A 20,010-nucleotide genomic window follows, 5' to 3' on the forward strand; every position below is an offset into this window, starting at 1 on the left:
CCAACAACAAATTCGAATGTACAACGTTATATTTGCATTTACATCTCCCGGTGCGAAAGTGGACAATCGATTTAACAACGGTAGATGCCCTCCCAATTTTCGTATCCAAGGTCAATCATGTCACCGAATAGGAAGCATGTTACCGATGCCAGGTCAAAATCCACGATTTGCACAACTATATGTTTATGACACTGAGAATGAAATTGAAAACAGAATGCATGGATTCAGGTTAGATATCTATTATTTTCCAAACTTTAAATTTATTTATTTAAGAAACTTGTAATAAACTGTTTCAACTCTTTTCATTATAGGTCAAAAAGTGGAGTTGATGTTAATATTGTGAGAAAACTATCTGAAATGTTATATGAACATAATGTTCATGCACAATCATTTCGCATGGCAAGGGACAGACTTTGTGAAGAAGGTGTTTCTGATTTAAAACTTCGTTTAATATCTGAACGAAGAAATGATGGAAGGATATATAATCAACCAACTGTATCCGAAGTAGCTGCTTTAATTGTTGGAGATGTCGACACTGCAGAAAAAAGAGACATTATAGTGCAAAAACAATGTGGCGAACTTCAAAGGATAGATGAGTATCATACCAGTTATTTAGGATATCAGTACCCATTATTATTTCCATATGGTGAGGATGGATATAGACCTAATGTGAGGCACCGTGATAAAGGGACAAATATTCGCCACTTCACAGACATAACACTGTCAGAACAGAACAATAAAGATATTCCTTGGGAAGAAGCAATAAAGCGAAATCGACTTACAATAAGAGAGTGGTTGGCCTTTAGAATTCAATCAAGATCTAATGAAGCACAAACATTGTTGCGATCAAGGAGACTTTATCAACAATTTTTGGTAGATGGTTTTACAATGATGGAATCAGAAAGACTTAGGTGGCTTCGAAAGAATCAATCAAAACTGAGGGTTGGCAAGTATCACAATTTGAATGAATATAATTCAAATGGAGAAACGCACGGGTCAAACACAGGTAAGAGGGTTGTGCTACCTTCTTCATACGTTGGTAGTCGTAGATATATGGATCAACTATACTTTGACGGAATGGCAATATGCAACTATGTCGGATTTCCAGATCTTTTCATTACATTCACATGTAACCCCAACTGGCCTGAAATTCAGCGTTTGCTTGGTTCTATTCATCTAAAAGCATCAGATCGTCCTGACATCATTTCAAGAGTCTTTAAAATGAAATTTGATGAGCTTTTGTCTGATCTCACAAAGAAAAGTCTATTGGGGAAAGTTCTTGCATGTGACTAACTTATTCCATATTCAATTAATCGTATTGTTATTTTCAAATTTATCATTCGTGTGCTGACTATTGTATATATTTTATATATTTATTTTTATAGATATGTATACAATTGAGTTTCAAAAGAGAGGATTACCACATGCTCACATCTTAATTTTCCTCCATCCATCTAACAAATATCCAACTCCAAGTGATATTGATCGCATTATTTCAGCTGAAATACCTGACCAAGATACCAATGAAGAGTTGTATAATTTGGTTAAAACTCACATGATTCATGGCCCGTGTGGATTTGCAAATCGATCTTCACCGTGCATGAAAGATGGAAAATGTTCTAAATATTTTCCAAAACAGTTTCAGCCCGAAATAATTGTTGATCAAGATGGGTTTCCGGTATATAGAAGAAGGGACAATGGACATACAGTTCTTAAGAATGGAATTCAAGTCGATAACCGGAATGTTGTTCCATACAATGCAAAGTTGTTGACAAAGTACCAATCTCACATAAACATGGAATGGTGCAATCAAAGTACATCGATTAAGTACTTATTCAAGTACATCAACAAAGGTTACGACAGAATCACCGCTGCCATTGTACCGAATGATGATGGAACTTCCAACCAGCCGCAGAATATTGATGAGATCAAACAGTATATTGATTGTAGGTACGTTTCTAATATATCACTTGAAATATGATGTCATGCAATTTATCTATTTCAACTAAAGGTGTGCAATTTTTCTTTACATGCATGGTGTAGAAAATTTTATATGTACATTGTTTTGACTATATGTGTTATAATAAAATTTATATATTCTGTATACAATAATCATTCTATTAATTTTAAATCTATTGCCTTTCATTATATTATTTGTAGGTACGTTTCTCCGAGTGAAGCATCTTGGAGGATATTCTCCTTTCCAATCCATGGTAGAAAACCAGCTGTTGAGAGACTGTACTTTCATTGTGAAGGTCAAAATTCGGTATATTACACTGATTTTGATCGTATCAATACAGTTCTGGAAAAACCAAGTGTAACTGAATCGATGTTTACATCATGGTTCGAAGCAAATTGCAAGTATCCTGAAGCACAAAATTTAACTTACAGCAAATTTGTTTCAAAATTTGTTTATGTTAAGAAAAAAAAAGAATGGAAACCCCGTCAAAAAGGTTACACAATTGGTAGGCTTATATGGGTTCCTCCAACAACTGGCGAATTGTACTATCTTAGATTGATGCTCACACATGTCAAAGGCCCCCGCAGTTATAATGATATAAAAACAGTGAATAACGTAAAGTATGATACTTTCCGGGATGCCTGTTTTGCTATGGGTTTTATAGGCGATGATAGAGAATTCATTGCAGCTATTAAAGAGGCAAATCATTGGGGTTCAGGTCAATATTTGAGATTACTATTTGTTCACATGTTATTATCAGGCAACATTAACAGGCCAAGACATGTATGGAGTAAAACATGTCATCTCTTAGCTGATGGAATACTATATGCTCAACAGCGAATTGCAAACAATAGAGGTATTATTTTTCCTATATTGTGAATTTTTATTATATTTATTTGTTTGATTCTTAAAAGTAAATTTGTTTTATAGTTTACACTTATAATTACTATTGTATAAAGGTTTGAGGTTGTCGGATGAAGAGATAATGAATTTAACATTAATTGAGATTGAACGAAATCTTCAAAGGAAGAGCCGAAGTCTAAAGGAATTTGCTGGAATGCCTTATCCAAGTGGATATGTGGTTGAGCAGTTGGGAAATAAGCTCATATACGAAGAGCGGAGTTACAATCCAGCCGAACAATTGCAAGAATACAATAATTTGTTCTTAAATCTTACAGGTAAATATGTTAAATGTTTGTAAGTTTTGTCATAATTTTATAAAGTTAACTTTTAAAATATGATTTTATCTTACAAATTTTTTTTAATGTATAATTAATTTATTCACTGCATGTTTGCTATGTATTTTTTTTTTAAATTAGATGAGCAAAGAGGTGTATTCAAGCGAATAATGGAAGCAGTAAACAATCAACAAAGAGGCGTATTTTTTTGTATGGATACGGTGGCACAGGGAAAACCTACATGTGGAGAACTCTAGCTTCCTACATAAGATCAAAGAAACAAATTTGTTTAACTGTTGCTTCATCGGGCATAGCTTCACTACTACTTCCAGGAGGTCGAACGACTCATTCAATGTTCAAGATTCCAATACCTACAATGGAGTCTTCTACATGTAATATCGACAAAGGTAGTGATCGTGCAAAGCTACTAAAAATGGCAAAGTTGATAATTTGGGATGAAGCTCCAATGACACACAGATTTTGTTTTGAAGCGTTTGATAAAACCCTTAAAGACATAATGGGGCGTTCCAATTGTTCTGACAAATTATTCGGAGGGAAAGTAATTGTATTTGGTGGAGATTTTCGGCAAATATTACCAGTTGTACCAAGGGGCAGCCGTTCAGATATAATACATTCTACAATAAATTCATCATACATCTGGGATCATTGTGTTGTGTTGAAGCTTACAAAGAACATGCGACTCCAACAAGCCGGCAATACTTCAAGTACATCTGAATTAGAATTGTTTTCTAATTGGATATTAAAAGTTGGCGATGGGAAATTGGAAGAATCTAACGATGGTTACACGGATATTCCTATTCCAAATGATTTCTTAATTTCTAACTATGATGATCCACTAAAAGCCATTGTTAGTGAAACATATCCGAATTTTCTTAACAATTACAAGAATCCAGAATTTTTGCAATCAAGAGCTATATTGGCAGGAACAATTGAAACGGTTGACATCATAAATCAATACGTTTTGGGATTCATACCAAGTATGCGTTATCCATTGTAAACATATTTATAGATACATTCATATATTTATATGTACTAACATAGATTTATAATAATAAAATTTCAAAATTTTTCCCAAAGGTGAAGAAAAGGAATATTTAAGTTCAGATTCTGTAGACACTTTTGACGGTGAAGGAAATGAAGCTTTTGATGTTTTGACCCCGGAATTTTTGAATACACTTACAACTTCCGGTCTACCTAATCACAAGATTAAATTGAAGATTGGGACCCCTATTATGTTGCTTCGAAACATTGATCAACCTGAAGGTCTCTGCAATGGAACAAGGCTTATAGTTACAAGATTGGCAAACCATGTTATCGAGGCAAAGATTATATCTGGAAAGAATATTGGAGGGGTTATCTATATTCCAAGAATGGATATGACTCCAACACAATCTCCGTGGCCATTCAAAATGACTAGAAGGCAATTTCCCATAACTATATGTTATGCTATGACAATTAACAAATCTCAAGGTCAATCATTGGATTATGTTGGATTGTATTTGCCTAGAAGTGTATTTAGTCATGGTCAACTATATGTTGCAATATCAAGGGTCAAAAGCAAAAAAGGGCTTAAGATGTCCCAAACTGGAAAAAGTTATTTGTGGAAATTTTTTGAACCCATTTATTGATCATTTAACATCCATTACATTAAAAAAAAACTCTTATGCAATAAATTTGTGTACGTTGATCCAACTATATATATATATATATATATATATATATATATATATATATATACAAAAAATATATTATATTTTAATTTTTTTTAAAATAAATTATTGCACTTGCGCGACCCGTGCGAACGCACGGGTCCTTTACTAGTATTTGTAAAAAGATGTATTAAGGATGAGAGGATTGTCAATTTCTCTTAAGGGGAGACCCTTACTGTCGCCCGCCAAAAGGAGTTGTCTCATCCTGAGTTCTCCTTATTCGTCCAGTCGTGGGAAATGTAACACTATGGTTTTTGTATTTTTGTTTTTAATTGAGTTAAAATTAGTTTTATTTAATTATTGGCGTGCTTGAATATTTTTGTGGAATTTGTGGAGAGTGGTGAGAATTATTTAGAATTTTAGTTAATTTTAAATGATTAAAATAATAAGAAAATAGGGAATTCATGAGATTTGGGTGAAAATTAGGAATAATGAAAATATGGGATAAGATGGTGAGAATAAAGGTAAGTTAGGGCCAAGGTGAAATAATTAGAAATATGGAATTAGGTTAATATCAATAAGAAGGATTAATGGAGCCTTTGGAATTATTAGTACGTGAAATTGGAGGAAATTAGGAGAAAGAGAAAATTGTGAGAAGAGGCAAAACAAGGATTTGAGAGAGAGGAAGAATCCATTGTCAACGCTTGCTCTTGCTGGAAATTAAGGGAAGGGGATAACTAATCTTATATAGGTGTCGAATGCATGACGGGTAGAGAATGACCCTTACCCTCCTCTAGGTTTTTCTTATCTATTTTCCCATTATTTGTGTTTTATGAGTTTTTAAATGAGATTGTGTGAAACTTATCATACTTGTTATAATACATATGAAATCCGTGCCATGTTTTATTGATGAACTTCGTGTATGTATGTGCAAACCTGGGTTTGAATGTTTATGTTCATGGGGTTTTCGTTTGATAAACATATTCTTAAATTTGGAATAGATTGATGATTTTGTGATAAATCAATGTTAATATGCCAAATATGTATGGTAATTGATGTGGTATATGAGTAGGTGATTACTCATGTTCAAACTGAACTGGGATAACTCCAGGTTGGAGAAATTGGGGTTGGAGTGAGATTCTTGTGAAAATTTAGCAAAAGAACGTTGCAACCAAGTTTGATTTGAATCAATATTACAACATTATTCAAATCACAGGTAAAAATTTGGAGAAAAAAACACCTATGACCCATTTGATTCGAATCAGGAAAATAATATGATTCGAATCAGACAAGGCTGATTTTGTTCAGATATTGTTTTCATCATAACTTGAGTTTCATGACTCCGTTTAAGGTGCAGTTTAAAGCATTGGAAAGATAACGTGTAGTACTACCTCATGATAAGGTCCTAAGATGCTAATAATGTACTAGAGGACATGATTATTATGGTTTTACTTGTTGTATAACACAAATTAATGGTTAATAACAACGAAAACATTTTATTTTGATTGTTGTGATTGATTGAATTAATGATTACCCCATGAGGAGGGATGATGGTGTTGATGTTATGAGGAATTGAGTAAAATTTGGAATGTGGATATAATTGTGTGATCATGTATTGTCGAATATATTTGCATGTCATATTTGTTGTGTTGAGGCGACAAAGTTATTAGTGACGTACACGATCAGAAGTGAGGTCGATTGTGATTGATCATATTTGCATGTTGTTGTTGAGTTCATGCATCATGATGTATGGACTTCGGTTTAGTGGTGAGTTCTAGTTTAGAAGTGGGGACCGGGAGTGAGTAGTTGATCTCAACAATAGGATCAGTGAAGAGTTATTGATTCAGTAGTGGGTATCAGTAATGGTTATGGTGGGATCTGGTTCAGAAGAGGGGACCAGGGTGAGTATGGATAAAAATCAGTAACATATCTTTAATGTCCAAACCGGTACTGCATGCATGTAAATTCGAGTAGTGGGTCCATTTACATATATACATGCATGTGTTATCGAGCAATCGTTTTGATTGGTTTATTGTTGTGAATAAGCATTTAATTGGTGATTGTGATGAATATGCTACCCTTGCTATGTTTTTCATCAATAATATATTTGAATGTATTCTCACTCATGTTTGTTTGTTGTGGTGTATGTGCTCCTCTAGGGGTACAAACAATCAGGTAAATGTGTAGTTGCTTGAGTTAGAGGATGGTGTTAACACCTCTTTAGTTATTTATCATTCGGGTCTTTAGTGGAGTCGCTCTGATATGTAGCACTAGGGACAGGTTGTTATATATTTCTTTATTACATGTCTTATTCATTTTGGAGTTGTTGGACCACTTTATTATTCATTTGTTGTTGAGACGTTATATGTTAAACTTTATTGTTTCCGCTACTTAATTTATAAGATTTTTTTTTTATGTTTGGTGAAATATTCGTGACACTCTAAGTATTGAGTTAAAATTTAATTATCTTACTAAATGTTGAGTCGGGGAATTAAGGTGTTACAGTAAACGTGAGAAAAGATGTGCCTCAAATAGAGAGAAGTCAGATTCAGCAGTCTAACCCATATCTCCCTATAAAATAGGGATTTAACGGTCCATCATTGATTGAGATGGAGATTATCATTCCAAGGAAACCATATGCAAAAAGTATCTATATAAATACTCCAACCTTAGGTTTGGAGAGATAGATCATACTATACTCAGAATATCACACAAACACATGGCATCTCACCTCATGTTAGCTCCTCTCTCCAATACCAGAAACACCACCAAATAGGGCTTTTCGCCACCATAGGCAAGACTTAATACCAGAAAATTACTAAGGCCTCTTATCATTTCTACTAGCTTAGGAGTGTCACACACTCTTGACTTTTTGACAAGTACATTGGCGCCCATCGTGGGGCCCTAGTAAAACTAATTTTGGTTACACCTTCATCATTACCATTCTCACCACCTTCTCTTTAAGATGGCCAATGAACCTCCACACTCTGTGGTTAACACGATAGCTAGAGGTTTCGCCTGGGGAGAAGGCTTTTACTCCTCCTATAGGAGATATGCCAGGAAAGTACTGGCCATGAATATGACATCCTCGAGGCTCTCCGAAGCTGACCAGGGAGACTCGTGAGCCATAATCACTTTCTCTAGCAACGACGCCATCAGAGTCCTCCATCACGATAACGACCCTTTGGTCATCACTATGCAAGACGACAACTTGGATGTCAACCGAGTCTTGATAGACCCCTGGAGCTCATCGGATATCCTACTATGGGATTCTTTCAAGAAACTCCAGCTCTATCCTGTCAATATCCAATAAATCTAAGGATATTTAGTATGATTATCATACGAGTAGGTACAATTAAGGGGTCACGTTGCCCTCGAAACAACTTTAGGATTGGGATCATACTACATGGAAATTGAAGTCAAATACCTCATAGTGGTCTCTTTATCGCCCTATAACATCATTATGGGCAGACCCACCATCAATGTGTTAGGGGAGATTATTTCCACATGGTACCTGGTTCTGAAGTACTCGCTACCTAATGAGAAAATTGGGATGGTTCGAGGTGACCAGCAAAGCTCCCAAAAAGGTTACAAGAGCAATATGGCGGTGGAAAAGGAAGAGCCTGCCCTCGTTGGTGTCCCCTTCCCCGAAGCATTGGATGCAGACACCGATAGTTGGGATCCCATATTGGACAGATAGAATGAGAGACTCACGCCCATGAGGGGCCTAAAAGAAGCCTGGTGACAAAGATAGGTATCTCGATCACTAAGGAAGAATAGCGCGAGCTAGTTGACCACCTCACAAGAAATGTCGACTAGTTCGCTTGGGTTCCTAGGATATGTAAGAAATAGATACCATAGTGGAATGTAATTACCTCGTTGTCGACCCTTATCCCAAACCAGTGGCCCAGAGGAAGCAAAAAGTTTGTGAGGAGAAGAGAGCCTCCATGAACGAATAAGTAGGCAAGCTATCTAGCGTCGGGTTCATCATAGTGTCGTACCCTAAAATTTGCCCTCCTCTTTTCATCTTTTCACTCAACTTATGACTTAAGATTCATCTGTACACATTCATTTGCATTCATATGCATCATGCATTCCTTCTCACAAACATCATAGATTCAAAGCTTATGGTTAACTAAAACTAGGGTTTGATCTGAGGATTGGAGAATGGCTCATCATATGGAATGAAAACCCAAACTCCGTGCTCTCTTGGATCTCAATTTATGAATTCCACATCATTACATTCATTTATGTATTGAAAACCCTAATTCTTGGCCTTGGGTGCCCTTGGATCATATGACTTGCATTGGGGTATTGGAAACTCTAGTTTTGGTTCATGTCATTGATGGACCACTTATGTTGAAGCCTTGCATCTTAATCTTGGCTTGAATGAAGCCCTAGTTCATTGAAGGTTGGTTATTGATCATCAAGTATGCTATTGTTCTTTGGAATCATTCATCAAGTTGAACATTTATTTACATGCCTACATGATTGATGATTCATCTGATCCAAGGACTTGTTCAAGATTTCATCCAAGTCATGTTGCTTTCTATTTTGCCATTCAAGTCCATTAATATTAGGTCTATGGTGCATTCAAGTCTATGGATACATGCTTCATGATTCATTGGCTCATGATCTCCTAGTCTATTGATTTCATTGTTTCATAGTGCATTCTAGTCCATTGTTCTCACGATTCATTATGCATCCTTAGTCCATTGATCTTTGATTCAAGATGCATTCATAATCCACTTGTTCTAGTTTATTGGTTCATATGTCATCATGCATTTATAGCCATTTGTTCAAGTGATCATGATTCATTTCAAGGCTTGATTCAAACATGGATTTGTGGAAGGCAAAGTCATAACTCGAGAGATAAGGAATTATTCTTGAAATCATAAAATACCATTTACATTCAAAATATTGTTCATTCAATCATACAATTTTCATTTACATTGTCCATACAAAAAAATACAAAGTTGACCTATAATTGACTTTTTGGTCAACCAGTTGACCAAAGTCAATTGACCTAGTCTAATGATCTAACCCTAATGCCTTCTTGAAATCCATATTATTTCCCATCTTTCCATGTGATTCCATTACCAAGTTCCTTAATGAACAAGAAAACCATTTTTGCACCAAGCTTTGTTTTTTGCCATGCCTGGAAGTCATGTTCAATGGCTAAGCCTTGCATTACACCAGCCCTACACTCAACATGTCATTTAGCATCCAATCAATTAACAACCATGCATTACACATTCATGATTCTAAGAATACATACATACATGATACAACATTTTAACAATCATACATTATGAAGCATGACCATTCGCTAAATAAGCATGTATTTAGCATCATTCAAAAATAAAACAAGGCACTTAAACAAAGCCCTGCTATAACTTGCTATACCATGACCTAGCAGCACATGATGTATCCCAATACTTACAACCATCCATAACATTAACCATGTTAACCAAAGCAAGTCAATACATAAGCCTAGAATGGTGCATGGACATAACGGTTAGCAACAATACTTTCAGTAGGATTATGCCAACAGGATAACATGAATCAATGCACAAAAGCCATTTTGCAACCTAGCCAACAACAATCCAACATTCTGACTTCAGTTTATAACAGCAAGCCCATTAAGTTCACTTTGTTTTCTCATTGTAATTGATAACATAAATCAATTGTGATAACATATGAACCTAACATTAATAGAGCTAACCGAAATGACATCCTAACTCCCTGACCAATCTAACTAACTTTAGTAACAATTGCTTCTAACTATTTAATACTTTTAACTGCCAACTGTCACGATAACTAATTTTAACACTACAACACTAGCATTAATCGAACTTGCAGGTGTAAGTAACTAACATCCATACCACAAACTAACTTCAATCTCACAAAACAGTTCAGCATCACATAACTTCAAATTCAAGCATGCTAAAAATCAATTCAACTTATTCAACATATAGTTTTAGTTGGTTTTCACATACTAACATTCACTTCAAAAACTAACAGTTAAAGTTAACAAGTCCTAACTAACTTCTGCATCAAAAATAACCAATTTAACCCTGCCCAAACTCTAACAAACCTGCCCCATCTTGGATGCCTGAATCAGTTGAAAGTTTGTCTATATAACAATGCTTACCTTCATCAGAAGAAGAAAAAATGATTTTTGTAGAATCAGTAGCAATTCATACTCAATATCTCTCTCACTCTCATTCAATTCAATTTTTGATCGTCAAGCTCAACCACTATGATTCCTCACGCACGCACAACAACAAGGAACGAAGAAGCGAGTTGCAACACAAACACATTCATCACAATCACTCATCATCGTCAGTTTACACACAGAAGAAGAAGCGAGACAAGGAAGAAGGAGAGAAGGCAAATCAAATCAGAGAAGGACGAGAATCATACTTGTTTGTGATCAAAGTTCCAATCCGGTGCATTTTCTCGTTCCGATTTCGATTCTATTTTTCTGTTTCATGTGCGCACAAGTGATTTGAGTAGAGTATTAGATCTGGGAAACTCATTTGGTTTTGACGTCGCGTTCTTATCTTTCTTCTCAATACCTTTCTTGATGGAAAAGAATTGAGCTTCAGCCATCATCCGTAATTTCTCTCAATACCTTTTTAGTCTTATTTGTTTCCTCTACTTTCTTTCTATTTTTATTTCTCTTTTTAGTCTTATTGTTTCCACTTTTGAATATTTTGGTCAGCAAAATACATGTTTTACATGATTAAGATTTTTCTTTTCAGTATTTATAAATTTAGGATAAGTTTTCATTGCGAGGTTTTGAACGGATTTTTAGAAAAAGTATATTAATATAAGAGGTTTGATTAAGTTTTGTATTATAGTTTTAAAAATTCATTTGGTATTGATTTAATTTAATGGTTTATTTTGAATTGATTTTTAAATATTTTAATTTATAAAGTTTTTAGTTAATATTGATATAAAAAAGACGTGATAAAATAAAATATATGATAGTCTGCACGATCTAATTCAATAAAAAATGTTGATTTTATTAAATTTGACGTTATCACTTGACTTTAATTTTGAAAATTCATAATTGTGGGTATGTTTACTGTGTTTATTAGCGGTCTATAAATAGATTAAAAAATATAAAATATAATATATATTATATTAAAATTTAATATTATTAAAAAAAATTATCAATTATATTTGAAGCATATAAAATAGTAAAGAAAATAAATTAAACTAATAAATTATATTAAAATATTTATAAAAACTAACTAATGATAAACTAATATAATATAAAAAAACAAAAAAAGTATTAAATATATGTAAACGGTTTAGTTGCTTCAGTTTGATTTGATTTTAAAAATTCAATTCAAAAGAATAATTTTCAAAAAATGACATTCACCATGACACACAATTTTCAAATTTTAATAAAAACTGTAGCTCTAATTTTAAATAAATATGACTTTTATATTTTAACAAATTAAAATTTTAAGGCGTTAAAACTTATTAATTTAGTGAATAAATAGTTATAATTGGAAAACTCATATATCATAATTTTAAGCATGTAGATAAATATAAATTATTCCTTTACGTGCAACTGTAACTATAAAGATTAATCTTTAAATAAAAAAAAGACTACAATGACCGACAAAATCTCCTTTTAATATATTTAACACGGGTTTATTTTCCTGGCGTGTTGAAATGTCAATATCATTAACTATATATTTTAAAAGTGTTATTGTAAAAAAAAGTCGAAATTTGATTATTCAAAGATTAATTATAAAAAATAATTAATTAAAAGGCTTTTTTATTATAAAATTTTATCACATCTATTCATTATATTATCTTTTTGTTTAATAGTTTAATGATGATCAATTTTCACATTTTAAAAGCAAATAAACACAATATAATGTCCATGCAACTTCCAACTGTTTTGAATTAAAATAATCAAATTGTTATTATTATTTTTAGTCTTACCAATTACAAAAAGTTTTTACAACATTAACTCAAAAAATTCAATGAATCTGTTTTTCTTACAAAAATATCATTTATATTTTATATTATTTAAGAATTTATTAATTTATAAACTATCAATAACTTATTTATAATAATATATTACAAAAAAATACGTCGAAGAGAATTGAACAGGAAATTAACTGTTCGCATTCATTTGTACGTGTGTTTGCACGTTCTAGCGTCGCACATGCGCGTGTATATTTTTTATATAAGTAATATATAATATATGATCTATATAAATAAAAAGTACAATATAAGATTTGATTTTAAAATTTATTCTTTTTGAAATAATTTTTTTATAGAATATTGCATACAGATCATATTTTTTATTTTTAATAATGGTAAACAAAATTCAGGTACTATGTATTTGAATATTGAGTTGATGTTTATACCATGTATCTAAAAGTATTCTATTTTTTTACATTTAAATATAAACATTTAATATTTATACCATGTATCTAAATATATATATATATATATATATATATATATATATATATATATATATATATATATATATATATATATATATATATATATATATATATATATATATATATATATATATATATATATATATACATATATATATAAACATCAAGTTTCCTTTTTCAAAATAAAACCAAGTCATCTAACTTAATTACTTTAAACATTTTCGTAATAATGAATTAAAAAGAACTAGTTGGACGTAATATCTAATCCTAGTCTCGAATACTTGAATACAAGTTGTAATAACTTGTCTGCTCAAGTATTTGTCTTCCTTTTAAATTCATCGAACGGACCTCAAATCTGATTTGTAATAAAATTGATTAAAAATGACTAGTTGGACGTAATATCCAATCCTAGTCTCGAATACTTGGGTACAAGTTGTAATAGCTTGCCCGCTCGGGTATTTGTCTTCCTCTTAAAATCCATCGAACATGTTTCAAACCTTTTTTTTTTTGAAATAAAATGGATTAAAAAGGGATTAGTTGGACGTAATACCCAATCCCAGTCCTCGAGTATTTGAATACACGTTGTAATAGCTTGCTTGTTTGAATACTTGTCTCCCACCTAAAAACAATCCAACAAATCAAACATATCTTTTCTGCCTTAGCGCGATGTATAAACCTTTTACAAATGAAAGATGCTTTGTCCGAGGCGATGCAAACAAAGTTTTGTTCCTACCATGCGCAAGAAGTAAGAACGCTTTTCGCTCGAATGCGATGAGAACATGAATATGTGAGATTCCAAATTATGTTGTCCATTCTAACGCAATGCAAATATTCAATTCTCCATAGTTTGGGTAGCAAACAATACTTTTCGCTCGAATGTGAATACACGCCTTTTGCTAAAATTGACCAACAAACAAACATTTGCTACCCAAAACTACGTAGCTTTGAATTCCTCATCACACCAGAGGATACGTAGGAGCGAGATTCAACGTCTCGTCAAACACTATAATAAAAATTCAAAAATATTTTTTTCTTGTTAAGAACTATGTAGCTTTGAATCCCTCATCACACCTAATGATACGTAGGAGAAAGACTCATAATCTTGTCAAGCACCATAATAAAAAAGCTTATTTTTAGTCTTTTTTTATTTATTTAAATTTTAATAATTAGAAGAAACAAACAAAAGTTAACACTCATATTTGTAAATCTAAATGGTTTTCATTGAGTACAACGGATGTGAGGGGTGCTAATACCTTCCTCTCGCATAATCGACTCCCGAACCTGAATTTGGTTGTGACGATCATTTTTTTCTTTTGGGGTTTCATCAATATTTTCCATTTCTTTTTGGAATAAATAAACTTTGGTGGCGACACTGTTATTATTTCGGAAGTGTGATCGCCCAAGTATTTTTTGCGTCGCGGCAGGATGTCACCACATGCATGGGAGTTAAGGAAGTATGCATTGCATAATGACTTTGTATATTATACATGTGTTAACTGAATATGCTTGATATGAACTATCATTTTTGTTTATACACCGTTTAAATTATGGAATATATTCTCATCCATTTCTTGTCTCTATGTTTCTACCTTATACTTTTATGCAGATAATTTACAGGTTGAGATTGAGGAGTTATAGTTGTTGTTTTACAGAGGATGACGTAGTTGACCTCTTCAGTAGTTTAATTATGCATTATGTTCGTTGTACCTTTTGTCAGAGTTTTAGTATTCATTCCGGTTTGGCTATGATATTGTATCATCGAGATGTGATACTTTTTTATATCCTTTAAGTTGTTTTGAAACTAATTGCTTATGTTACGATTTTAAAAAAAATAATAAAACCCCACTTTTTGGAATGAAAGTTGAAGTTTGTCAATGTGACACCCATGTTTTTACCTTCACATTTTCCGCAAGGTTTTATAAATTATATTTGGGGTTTAGAGTGTTACACTTTCACCCTCCATGGATCTATAGTTGATCGAGTAAAGTTACTAGAGAGAGAAGTGACAAAGAAAGATAAAGCTTTAGCTTCCATTAAGGCTTCGTTGTCTGCTTTGAAGGGATCTCTTTCAACCGCTCAAGGAGATCTTGAGAACTTGCGCTTTAAGAATATATTGTTGGCTAAAAAAATGGATGAAGTGAGTGACACCAGCCTTGCGTTTGTCTCTGACTCTTTTGAGAATACTTTATTGCAAGTAGAGCATTTTAACTCTCCTTTACGCATTTTGAGGGATTAGGTATGCCCATATCATATAGTTAAATGTGGAAAAATTGTATCACTTAGAGGTTAGTCATGCCCTTCTACCTTTTTACAATATTTTTTAACATTCATGTTTGGTTCTTTTATGTAAATGTAACACCTTGCATTTAAGATCGTGTATATATGAAATTCAAATTTGGATGTCACTGTTACCTGATTACAGTGTGTGTGTTAGATCCGGAGTTTGTTTCTTTGGGCATTATTTTGACTTTACAAGGTTTTCAATCAAAGTTTATTGGACATCTTTATGGTTGTTTCTAGCCAAGGGTCGGTACCCCTTCTCCCACCCGACGCGATCTTTGGAGTGGCTAATTACCAAGAGGGGAGTAGGCCAGTTATTGCCAATTTAGTGGTTCTTGTGTGTGTGCTTTGCATTATGTGTGTCACATAAAGCTTATATTATTTGTACCTTTTGTACTCTTGCTCACTTATTTCTCATTTCAAACTTTTGAGAGGGAAAATAACTAAATTTTTATTTTTGAGAATATACTTGTTTGATGGTTTCTATAGGAATAAACTCATAGAGGATAGCAACTTGATCTTCTATTAGAGAATAAAATATGTTAGCTTTAGCTTGGAGTTGTTTAAAGGAACTTAATAATGGTTAAGTACATGTGAGTCGTGACTATAGGATAACATTGACAACTTGTACGAATGGGTACTAGGGAGAGCCACCATGACATGCGCCCAAAGGATGCTTCAATAGTGTATTACCAAAATGCTTATGATCACTTGTGTTAGATGAAATACTCCATATTGATCTATTGCACTGCATGATCATTTGTAAAACTTTATTACTCTTTCTAGAGAATATATTACAATGAATCTTAAAAGGTTTTATACATGTAACAAACGCTAGGCAGTAAAATTATTCTTCTACGTTGTGTTATCAATAAAACCAAAGCAAAGATAATTGTTCTTCAAATCATTCTAGATTCAATAAATTACACCCTTCTTAAAACAAATACTCTTTATTTCTTTATTTAAAAGATTCCCGATTTTATTTTTATTTTAAATACTAAGGGTTTTAATGTTTCAAACAAGATGTTAAAATTCTAAGCTCAGTTGAGGGTATCAAGGGATCTATCTCACAAAGAAGACTTTGTATGGCTAGATGGGTATCACTTATTAATAGAAATAATGTCTCGATCATTTTCATGACGTCAAACATATAAAAAGAGATAAATGTGCATGCAAAACCAAAATTAACATGTTATCATTGAGGTTACACGCGTTTACCAACTAGGTCTTTAGTTGATTTACAATAAAGTTTAACATGTTATCAATGAACAAATGAAATCCTACATTGATAAAACAAGTGAATTCATTTTTATGCTTGTTTTCAAGAATAACCATTTAGTTAAAATTTTGAAAAAAGCATATACAAAAATTAGCCAAATCATCTACCTATTTTTACTTCGATATATACTATGTCAAGTAAAAAGTTTCAAATATTTTGGTTGAAGTGTGGATTGTAGTTGAATGTTATGAAGAATGATTAGTAGAAATAATTGAACTAAAGTAATCAAGCTTTCTCTTAAGAAGCGATTAGGTTCATTTTCTCATTCCTTTGGTATGTACATCCTTGTTGACAAATGTGTGAAAAATATGAAATTTAAATCCCAATTTCCTTTATGCAACTATCAGCTAAACTCATCTTCTTAATCAGGAATAACATCAAAAAGTCTTGTAGTGTTGTGAAAACAATACCAGAGTAACAAAGTATAATCAATTTCTTGATCAGCAAAAAATCCACAAGGGTAAAAAAAAAAGGAAGTAAGAAGAACACAACAAATTTGTGGATGTGAACGCCATTAGGATTTTTTCTACTCTTAATCCCGTTCCGACTCTGTTGGGTGACCCTTATTTCTCTTTGCATATGAGGAATGCAAAGGGTGGTGGTACCATTGTGTGCTGTTTTCCTCTGTTGTACAAGTGGTTTATTTCGCACTTGCCTCAGACGCTCGCCTTCAAGGAGAACAAAGGATGTGTACGGTGGTCCACAAGACTTATGTCTCTCACTAATGATGATATCTTTTGGTACAACCGCGTATATGATGGTGTGTAGATTATTGACTCTTGTGGTGAATTCTCCAATGTGCCTCTTCTTGGTACATGTGGTGGGATTAACTACAACCCTATTTTGGCACGCCGTCAGCTTGGGTTCTGTAAGACCCTAATTTTGACCCTAAGATCCCTCATGACATCATTTCATTGCTCATTGCATTTGCCTCAAGGATCATAGCATCTTGGCTCCTTAACCCTTGGGTTGGGACTTGTGTGAGTTGGTTTGAGACCATCAAGTATGCTTGAATTGTATATTATTGCTTTTTTTATTATTTTTACTAACCAAAAGCACAAAAATATGTCACTAACATCTTTTGTTTTGAAGCTCAAGCAGTCATGTGATCCAAGACTTCTAGGATGGCTCCTATGCCCATTGAAGTGGCCAGATGAAAGTGAAAGCAAAGATGAAAATGGTTCACAAAGCTCTAAATCATCATATATGCCTCCCAAGTATCTCAATTTGTCAATTTGATCAAGATAAACCAAAGGGCTTGAGGATTGTTTCCCAAGGAAACCCTAATTCAACTGTGCATTGACTATGCCTTGCTCATGAAGCAACCTCAACCCATGATCAAATACAATCAAAGGAAGTTCTTTCATTCATAATTTTATGCATATATGAGCTTATGTGAGTGTCATCAATCATTAATTCATCAAGATTTGAAGTTTGTCCTTGAGAAGTTGATCAGTCAATTCATCTGACTATTTTGAAATCCACTGAGACCTAACGTTTGATGTGTTTGTCAAATGAAGATGACCCCAAGAGAAAAAATGTTTTTAAGAACCATATGAACAACATTAATTTTCATCAAAGATTCATTTGAAACTTGGAAGGTCATCATTCATTTCAAAACATTATAAGTCATTTTGACTGAAACCCTAATTTTGGGTCAACTTCCCAAGGACCTAACTCCTTCATTTTTTATGATTTTGAGGTGGGATCAAGTGCATTGGAAAGTTTAAGATGTCTAATTCAAATTTTATGTTTTACAAAATTTCATAATCCTAAAATAAATACATGTGATAATACAAAACATTATAGGTCACTTTGGACCAAAGTCATTGAAATGTGAAAAAGTCCAACTTCAAGTGCCCATAACTTTCTCATTAAAAATCCAAATGATGCAAAATTTAAGTCCAAATTTATTTTCTTGAAAAGTTCTACAACTTTTATGTTGGAGGTTTTGTCATTTGAGGATTTAATCATTAAAACAGAAGGGCTTGAAGTTGGTCCATTTTGGCAAAATCTCCATATACATGTTTTGTACATTGAACTTCATGGCCATTTTTCAATATTTTTCCAACTCCAAATGGATTTTTGTTCAACATAACATTTGTTCCTTATGTCAATACCTTTCCAACAATTACCCACATGCCTATGTTTCAATTTTGCAAATGGCATTTTAGAAGAGGTGAAGTTTTGTGATCATTTATGAAAACCATGTTGAATCTTTGTGCACAAGCTAATACAATGAAGTCTGCACATCCAAACCATCTCACATTCATTTCAGCTTGCATTTGCAATGGATTTTGGGCCTCACATGCGCCTGTACAGGCCCATGCATGGAGGACCCAATTCACATGCACACGAATTCTTCATGGCATTGCATCACCCTTGGCTATAAATAGAATGCCTCACTCACTTCAAACTTCAACCTAAAGGCGCCTGAAGCTCTGCACATTTGAATCCCTAACCTTCACTCAAAGGAATTCTGCATTTTTTCTCCATTTTTCAAGCTTGAATTTCAACTTCCTTGGTTGATCTTCAGCTTCAAGTTCCTTAGCCTAGCTTCCTTGTTACTTCAAGAGCAAGCTGCATCAAAGAATTGGAGTGGATCAAGCACTGAAAAGCTGCACTTCAAAGGTTGATTCTCAAACTGTTTTCATTCGAATCTCTTTGGATATTGAGCATTTTTTGTATTGGTTGGTACCTCTGAAGTCCTCATGTGAGAGGCAATTAATTTGTGATCTTAATTTTGTGAATTGAGCAAGTTCAGATTGAGTACCTTGTTTTTCCATCTCAGATTTCTCCTTCTATGAGAGTCTTGAGCAAAAACTAAGGGCACATGGGTGATGTACATCACCCCAGCTTTCGAATGATGTATGGATCGTGAGTTTTGGTTGAGGTTGTGAAACCTGCAACTTTGGCCGGAAACAGTGAGGTTCACCGGAGAAGATGGTGGTTTCCACCACCGTCCCCACGTGGATGAGTTCCTGGCCCTTGGATCCATTGCTTCAGATCTAATCTTGGCTCTTGGTTTGATTAACTGTTTTAAATGCTTTGTGCTTCGCTGTTGACTCAAGTGTTCCATGAGCGCGCGCTTCTCAGCCACCAGATGCGCCATGTCAATTAATGAACCAAGATCTTACGCCTCAGGATTTTTGTATTTTTTAATTTCTGTTTTAATTTTTCTTTTATTCCATTTTATTTTAAA

General features: G+C 33.4%; 1 pseudogene; it reads left to right on the plus strand.

Annotated features, from left to right (window-relative positions):
- The window catches only part of LOC127123524 (uncharacterized), a 9,465-nt pseudogene extending 957 nt beyond the window's left edge, over positions 1-8,508 (plus strand).
- Positions 8,509-20,010: the final 11,502 nt, after the last annotated feature.

The sequence above is a fragment of the Lathyrus oleraceus genome, chromosome 2, assembly GCF_024323335.1.
Source record: "Lathyrus oleraceus cultivar Zhongwan6 chromosome 2, CAAS_Psat_ZW6_1.0, whole genome shotgun sequence".
NCBI classification, from domain to species: Eukaryota; Viridiplantae; Streptophyta; class Magnoliopsida; order Fabales; family Fabaceae; genus Lathyrus; species Lathyrus oleraceus.